Consider the following 8,845-nt stretch of genomic DNA (forward strand, 5'->3'; position numbering starts at 1 on the left):
TTATAAATGGTAATAATCTAAACCTGAACACTAATGCTATACAATGACTTGCTTTTAATATCATCAGATTGCTGCATTAACAGTGATGCTAAAACTTTATCAAGAGACATTGGGCATCATTCTGAGGATTGGAGAGAGGGACATCCTGACCCCTGCACTGCTGGATCTAGTGTGAGCTTCACTGTTGGCATCTTCAGTCTGTGTGAGCTGCTGTAAAAGCCATTCAAAGTGAATAATCATATTGAGCAGGTGTCAGATAAACTGCTGCAGGGTACGAAGGGACTCGGGGTCTGCCGTACCTACCCACAATCTCCACTAGTGTAAATGACACAGGAAGGCATGAATGTGGGGGAAAGTGCTTTTATATTTGTGGTTTGCACACTCTCGTACAGACCCACACACACACACACACACAGCTACTACATCAGCTAAATATACCTTCTACACACACACACACACACACACACACAGACACACACACACACATACACACATACTCCATTCATGCATTTCTCATATTTTGTTTGATTCTTTTAAGTTCTTTTTACTTAATTTTGTACATGTTACTTAGAAAGTGTGTATAGAAAGTTTTTTACTATATATTATATAAAATCTTACTTTAACAGGATGGTTAATTCTAACTTACAATCACAAAATAACTTCTTTTCCTGAAGCTATACAGAAACCTAGAGAAGCTCCTAAACTCCATATACACCAGGTATCTCAGCATCAGTGTGGGATTCCAGATGGTTTCAGTGGACGTGGACTATGGGACAAAATTAGTAGACCACATGTAAATAAACACAGGTTCAGTAATGTAAGACACAACTCATGCTGGTGTGGACAAATGCTGCTCACAACAGGGTCCCTGATCTTTATTCACTCATTTAGTCATTTATATAATATATAATAAAATATAATATTATGTATTTTAGTAAATAATAAAAAGAGAAGACTTCCCTTTTTGAGCCTGTTCCCATTTCTGCATTTTATTTTCTGTGTTTCCGTTTTTTGTTTGTTTTTCCCTGACACGGCTTTGTAGGTGTCCCTGCTTCATCTGTAACTGTTTTATCCAGTTCTATACACATGTTCCTAAAAGATTAAATCACATATCCAGCATTAACCACCAATAGGAGGTGACAGCTGTCAATCAATCACAATTACTGGATATAAGAGCAGGACTTTCTTACCGTTTTCCGGAGTTCAAGTTTTGGAACACAGATCCTCCATTCACAAATCCCCCATTCATCTCGTCCGAGACGCCTTTGTCCTGGATCCCTGGAACCCGCAAATGCCGGCGTAAAGGTAGAAGATCCGGCGTTTTGGTTTGACTGAGACGGCGCAGTAACAGACCACCGCTCCCCAGCTTATTACTAGCAAACGTACAGTCTCTAAAGAACAAGCTTTGTGAACTTCGGGCATGAATCTCCCTTCAGCGGGAGACGCGGTACTGCTGCGTGATCTGCCTTACAAAAACCTGGTTGTCGGACAAGATACCGGACTCCGTGATTCAGCTACCAGGGTTCTCCGTGCACCGCGTAAACAGGTCGCGGGAGCTAACTGGGAAAAGCAAAGGCGGCGGCGTGTGCTTCATGATCAACAACTCCTGGTGTGATTATGCAAACGTGCACCCGATAAAGTCCTTTTGCTCACCGGACCTGGAGTTTCTGATGCTTATGTGTCGGCCATTCTGGCTACCGAGGGAATTTTCAGCAGTCATTATTACGGCTGTTTATATTCCCCCACAAGCCGACACTGACCGAGCACACGGGGAACTGTACAGCGCGATCAGCAGTCAGGAAAACCGCGCACCCAGAGGCAGTGTTTATCATGACTGGAGACTTTAACAAAGTCAACTTAAGGAAAGTTTTACCCAAACTCCATCAACACATTCAGTTCAACACACGAGGAGAGCGGCTGCTCGACCACTGTTACACTTTCTTCCGGAATGCGTACAAAGCCCTCCCCCGCGTCCCTTTTGGCCAATCAGATCATCGCTCCATTCTGCTTCTGCCTGCCTATAGGCAGAAGCTGAAACAGGAAGCTCCAACCCTAAGAGCGGTGCACTGCTGGTCGGACCAATCAGATTCCATGTTACAGGACTGTTTTGATCACGTGGACTGGGAAATGTTTCGAATAGCTGCAGACAGCATTGATGAATACGCAGACTCAGTTTGCGGATTTATCAGGAAATGTGTAGATGATGTTGTACCATCCAAAACAGTAAAAATTTATCCAAACCAGAAACCATGGATAAACAGTGATGTTCGCATGGCACTGGCAGCATGGAACTCTGCCTTTGCCTCTGCTAACACATTTGAATATAAACACGCTGTCACGATCGGGGTGTTGTGGCAGGTGTTGAACGCCGTGGGCGGAAGGAGCAGGCATAGAGGCAGAGGGGTGGTGTAACTAAAAAGAGTCTTTTAATTAAGGGTAAACACAAAGTATAAATAAAGATACAAACAAAGGAACAAACAAACTCAAACAATACTTAAGTTTGTGCTAACAGGGGCTCTCTGGCAAGACACAGACAGGGGAACAAACACACGCCCTGTGGCAAGACACAGGCAGGGGGAGACACAAAACACGCCCTGTGGCGAGACACAGGCAAAGGGAGACACGTAACACGCCCTGTGGCGAGACACAGGCAAAGGGAGACACGTAACACGCCCTGTGGCGAGACACAGGCAGGGGGACAAACACCTAACTGGACACAAACGAGGAGTGGAGCTGAAACTGGACACTAGAGAGAACGGGAGACACTAGAGAGAACGGGAGACACTAGACTGAACAGGAGACACTAGAGAGAACGGGAGACACTAGAGAGAACGGGAGACACGTAAAGACTAGAGACGAGAGACCAGGAGAGGGACGGGACGAGGGCTAAAGACATGGCAATCAGCTAGGCATGGCTTTTAGCTAAACATGGCTAAGCAGTGCTTAACCATGGCAGTTAGCTACACATACACCTAGCCAAGCATGTCTTTAGCCCCAACATGCACTAAGCTACACTTACCTGATAGCTTAACACACACTAGGGAATGGGTCACAGAAACACAGACAAGGGATACCCAGTGGCTAGGCGAGGCAGCCCTCCAAGACTAAGCGAGGCGGCACTCACAAGCTAGTCGTTACTCCAAAGCCAGAAGGGACAGCACTCTAAAGCTAGGCGCACTGGGACACTAGGGGGAGAGGAAACACAGGACAGCTAGAGACACAAAGGGGCTATGGCTAGAAGCATGCTAGTTACTGTAACACAATATAGATCTTAGCTAAACACGCTCCTAGCCAAACACACACCTAACTACTTACCTGCTCTAGCTAACCACAAGAACACAGGAGGACAGGACTGAATCAGCTCCACTAACACAGACACACACAAGATACACAGAGACATTGCCAATAAGAGAGCCCAAGTCAACTAAAATCAAAGTACAAACTAAACAGATAACAAAACAGAACAAACCAGAATGCCCACATAAATGACAGTGGTGGTACCAAAAATGCTCGACCCAGTTTCCCAGTCTAAACAGCTATTTATAGATTGATTGATGGCTACCTCGGTTCAGGTGTGCACTGCCTCACCTGACCGAGGTACCTGCTGGGAAACTGAGTCGGCCAACAAAAACTACAAAATAAAAACAGTGACCTCTAGTGGAGGACCCTTACACACGCCACCTACCAACTTCGGAAGACTATTAAGTCTGCGAAACGAATACAATTGCGGACCTCAGAGGGAAAACCAGCACGCCGCAGACCACGGCCTCACTGTGTGAGGATCTAAACGTATTTTACGCTAGATTCGACACAGCCAACAACACGAGACTGCACAGCGAACGCATTATGAATGACCTCAGTGCACACACTGTGTCTGAAGAGGATGTACGGAAGTGTTTCAGACAGGTAAACGCACGCAAAGCCGCTGGTCCTGACAGAATCCCCGGCCGTGTCCTTAAATCATGCGCGGCTCAGCTGGCTGGAGTGTTCATGAACATCTTTAACCTCTCCCTCTCTCTGTCTGTAGTCCCAGCCTGCTTCAAGATGGCCACCATCGTCCCTATACCCAAATCCTCCACCATCACATCCCTGAACTCACTGGACCCTCTACAATTTGAATACCGCCACAACATAGCCCTGGCTCTACATACTGCCCTAACCCACCTGGAGAAGAAAGATACGTATGTGAGAATGCTGCTAGTAGATTATAGCTCTGCATTCAACACCATCGTTCCCTCGAAGCTGGACAGGAAACTACAAAATCTAGGATTGAGCAGCTCTCTCTGCAGCTGGATTCTCAACTTCCTGTCCAACAGACTCCAGATTGTCAGACTGGGCAGTATCACCTCATCCTCCGTCACAATGAACACTGGTGCTCCACAGGGGTGTGTACTGAGCCCTTTACTGTACTCACTCTACACATACGACTGCACGGCCACTAGCAGCTCCAACATCGTTGTAAAGTTTGCGGACGACACAACAGTGGTGGGTCTTATCACCAACGGTGATGAGACGGCATACAGGGAAGAGGTCAGTGCCCTGACACATTGGTGCCAGGAGAATCATCTTTCCCTCAATGTCGGAAAGACCAAGGAGCTGATAGTGGACTTCTGGAGGTGTAGAGGTGCACATTCCCCCATCATCATCAACGGCGCTGCTGTGGAGAGAGTGAGCAGCTTCCGTTTCCTGGGTGTTCACATAGCAGAGGATCTCACATGGTCAGTTCATACTGACAAAACAGTGAAGAGGGCGCAGCAGCGACTCTTCTTTCTCAGGAGACTAAAGAGATTTGGCGTGAGCCCCCGCATACTCAGGACCTTCTACCGCTGTGCCATCGAGAGCATCCTCACTGGATCCATCACGACCTGGTACGGCAACAGCACCGCCTACAACCGCAAAGCTCTGCAGAGAGTGGTGCGGTGTTCCAAAAGGATAATTGGAGGTGAGCTTCCCTCCCTCTAGGACATCTACAGGAAGCAGGGCCTGACGAAAGCGAGGAGGATCATCAAAGACTCCAGTCACCCCAGTAACCACCTATTTAAACTGCTCCCGTCAGGCAGGAGGTATGGAAGCATCCGGTCCCAAACCAGCAGGCTGAGGGACAGCTTTTATCATCAGGCCATCAGACTGCTGAACACTGACCAATAGGTCTCCAATGACACTACACTGTCACTTTCACACTGTCACTATATAGTCACTAAGCCACTTTATGCACTCCAGACTGCACATAATTGCCTTTTGCACTACATACATTGGGGAAATCCCTATACATTTATACACAAGGAGACACACTCTCACAATCGTGTGTGTATGGGTATATACATGTATGCATATGTGTGTATGTGTATATGTAGATATGTGTATATATATGTGTGTGTGTATATATATATATACACTCAACAAAAATATAAACGCAACACCTTTGTTTCTGCTCCGATTTTTCAGGAGATGGACTTAAAGATCTAAAATTCATTCCAGATACACAATATTACCATTTCTCTCAAACATTGTTCACAAATCAGTCTAAATGTGTGATAGTGAGCACTTCTGCTTTGCTGAGATAATCCATCCCACCTCACAGGTGTGACACATCAAGATGCTGATCTGACATCATGAGTAGTGCACAGGTGTACCTTATACTGCCCACAATAAAAGGCCACCCTGGAATGTGCAGTTTTGTCAGGAATTGTCTCCCCTGCTGGGTCTTAGTGCTCGTCTGTTACTGGTATAATCAACATCTGTGGACGCGTTTACTGTTTACTATAACACTGTGACAGTGCGTGTGTGTAAAACATATTTTATTTTGTGTTTGTAAGCGTGTGTGTACAGAGTGCGTGTACTGTTTCTTATAACACGTGTGTGTCCGCGAGTTAAGTGAAAGAAAATCTCAATACAGAGGTTAAAAAATCCATTTTCTTCCTCAGCCCATCGCTGTGTGTGTGCGTGCGTAATTTGACACTGTGCCGGTTCACACACTCTCTCTGTCTTTCTTGCCTTAATGTGTGTGCGTGTTTGGGTGTGTGTGTAAAGCACCCCCTCTCTGCTTCACAAACGCACAAACACGCACACACATTAGGCGAGGGAGAGAGTGAGAGAGAGTGAGTGTGTGTGAACTGGCACAGTGCCAAATTACGTGCGCACACACTCTGCTCTCCACAGAAACTCTGCCCTGTCACAAAGGTAAAGAGCTGGTTCATTTGTGTGTTTGTTTTACGTTACAGCAGTGATTCCGTTACGTTACAGCAGTGATTCCTCACATGTGTGTCAGTAGCGATGTTCCTTGCTAATTTTTCCAGACGAAACAGTCTTTCCATTAATGTCTGTTTATGTTAGTGTAAAAATTCAAATAAGACAGGTGTACTGTTTAAGATGAGACACACAGCTGAGACAGCTTCACACACACACACACACACACACACAGGGCGCCTGCTCGCATTTATTTTTACTTTTTTTAAAGGTAAAATGCACATTAATTTGTTTAATTTTTACTTTATATTTTGTGTTAATTATTTTTTATGTATTTATTTTTTGGGGCTGTGGAACGAATAATTTAAGTTTCCCATATGGGAAAATTTAATTGGTTTTACGAGTGTTTTGGATTACGAGCCCGTTTCCGGAACGAACTATGCTTGTAATCCGAGGTTCCAGTGTACATGTTCCTAAAAGACTGAATCACACATCCAGCATTAACCATTAATAGGAGGTGACAGCTGTCAATCAATTACCTCACATGCTTAACAGGACTAGGAATGTGTGTGGTGTGTTATATGTGTGTTAAAGTTCTTATAGAGGTGGATTCAGTGATTCAGTAAAAAGGTACCACACTGGAATTATAACCTTTAATGTGTCAGATATCAATAAAAGTCTGAGATTTTAAACATAATAGAGATAAAAGAAGAATAAGAGTCCACATATTAATCCTGTCTTAAGGAGAGAGCAGTGAGGTGTAAGTGAGATTTACATGAACAGGACTGAATAGTTTCATTTCTCCCAGAATAGAACAGAAACTTCACCAGATGTTCAACTTCCTTCAGTCAAACTCACTGAAGCACAACACACAGCACTGAATCTACAGCTAATCCCACTCTCTCATCACACTGATCATCACTATTAACTCCAATAAAAGAACAGACAACGTCCAAAACTCAGCTTTATTTCAGCAAAAACTACAGGAAGAGCAACAGGACAGTGAAGAGAGTAAAGACAGAAATGTCAGCATTGTGTAGAATTGAAACTCTATTGTAGATGATCATAAGCAGCTCTATGTTAAACTCTATCTTGGATCCACTAGTCTTCACACTGACTCTTTCTGAACGTGACTGGATGATTGACGTTGTTATGGGAGACCTTACAGCTGAACTCCTCCCCCTTTTCCCAGAGGTCTTTGCTGAGTGTCAGGGTGCTGCTGCGGCCGTAACGGCTGTTCTTCTCTTCTTCTGCGCTGGTCAGAACCCCGTTCTTCACATCTGAGCCGTCCACTGTCCAGCTCACCAGCGCCCCCTGTGGAGAGTAGCCAGACAGCAGGCAGAGCAGCGAGGCCGATCCCTCAGACAGCTGCAGAGGGGACGGAGGGAGCAGAGACACGGAGGGCTTTACCACGACACCCGCTGGAGAGGAGAAACACACACACATTATAAACACATCATATACACGTCATTTACACACAATTATAAAATATGTTTGTAACTTTGTGGAACTGACTGATCTTACAGAGTAATTAAGTCTAATAAAGTCTGACTTCATGACTGAGTTTCATTGAGTATTTTATTATTTAACATCAGTTTCAGTGCAGAGAAAAAACACACATGTTCCACACTGTCATTTATCTAAAAAAAAATTATTTTTCATGACAAATGTTATTACTTTATAGTTCAAACCTTCAGCATATTTAACTGCAGCAAATACAAATGTAGCTGATTACAGAAATATTCATTGTTTAACACAAACACACACAGCAGCTTTTATCTGGATTTTACATCAGCACACACTAACTATATTTATTAAATCTTTATTATAGAGTAACTGCAGAGTTATTGCATGTGGAATATATAGCAAGTGTGTAATTATTACATATTTAATATAAATAATTGGAGATTTGTTTAAGAAGATTTATATGGGATCTGTTCTGATACTGAAATGTATTCCTTATCAGAGCAGAATAATACACAATAAACATCAATTATACAATAATAAACATATATAATCTGTTCGGTTTAGATGGAATTATTCCCACAATTAGTAATTCTCTATATAGATTTAGTTTAAAAAAAAAAAAACACTTACTGTTGATGATGAGTTTGGAGCCTCCACCAAAAGTGTACCACAGTGATACATTCTAATGAAACCATCGTACAAAAACCTCCACACACACACACACACGCGCACACACACGCGCACACACACACACACACACACACACACACACACACACACACACACACACACACACACACACACTTTGCATTAGCAGCCCATGCTTCAGTGCTCTGTGAGTGTTTATAGCCCTGTGACTTTAACACTTCATGACTGAGAGCTGCTGCTCAGCAACTTCACCCACAGCAACCATGACTTTGATCAGCGTCTTCATCTGCACACTGGCCCTCTGGACTCAAGGTGAGAGTTTAACATCAACTCACAGCCTCACACACTTCATTTCATACTAATTCTACAGCACTTTACAGCATAGAAACACAATCTATGTTTCTCTTCAGGATCCAGAGGTCAGGTGACTGTGACTCAGACTTCTTTAGTGCAAACTGTTGCTCCAGGAAACACCGTCACCATCAACTGTAGAACCAGCAGCAGTGTGTATAATAATAACTTCCTCGCCTGGTACCTGCAGAAA

General features: G+C 44.1%; 1 long non-coding RNA gene across 1 annotated transcript; it reads right to left on the minus strand.

The window, feature by feature from the left end:
• Nucleotides 1-7,137: 7,137 nt before the first annotated feature.
• LOC128534604 (uncharacterized) lies at nucleotides 7,138-8,338 on the minus strand. Its single transcript, XR_008361498.1, has 2 exons — nucleotides 8,284-8,338; nucleotides 7,138-7,607 (listed from the first exon to the last, which is right to left on the minus strand). It is a non-coding gene; the product is annotated as an uncharacterized LOC128534604 (long non-coding RNA).
• Nucleotides 8,339-8,845: the final 507 nt, after the last annotated feature.

The sequence above is a fragment of the Clarias gariepinus genome, chromosome 12 (assembly GCF_024256425.1).
Source record: "Clarias gariepinus isolate MV-2021 ecotype Netherlands chromosome 12, CGAR_prim_01v2, whole genome shotgun sequence".
NCBI classification, from domain to species: domain Eukaryota; kingdom Metazoa; phylum Chordata; class Actinopteri; order Siluriformes; family Clariidae; genus Clarias; species Clarias gariepinus.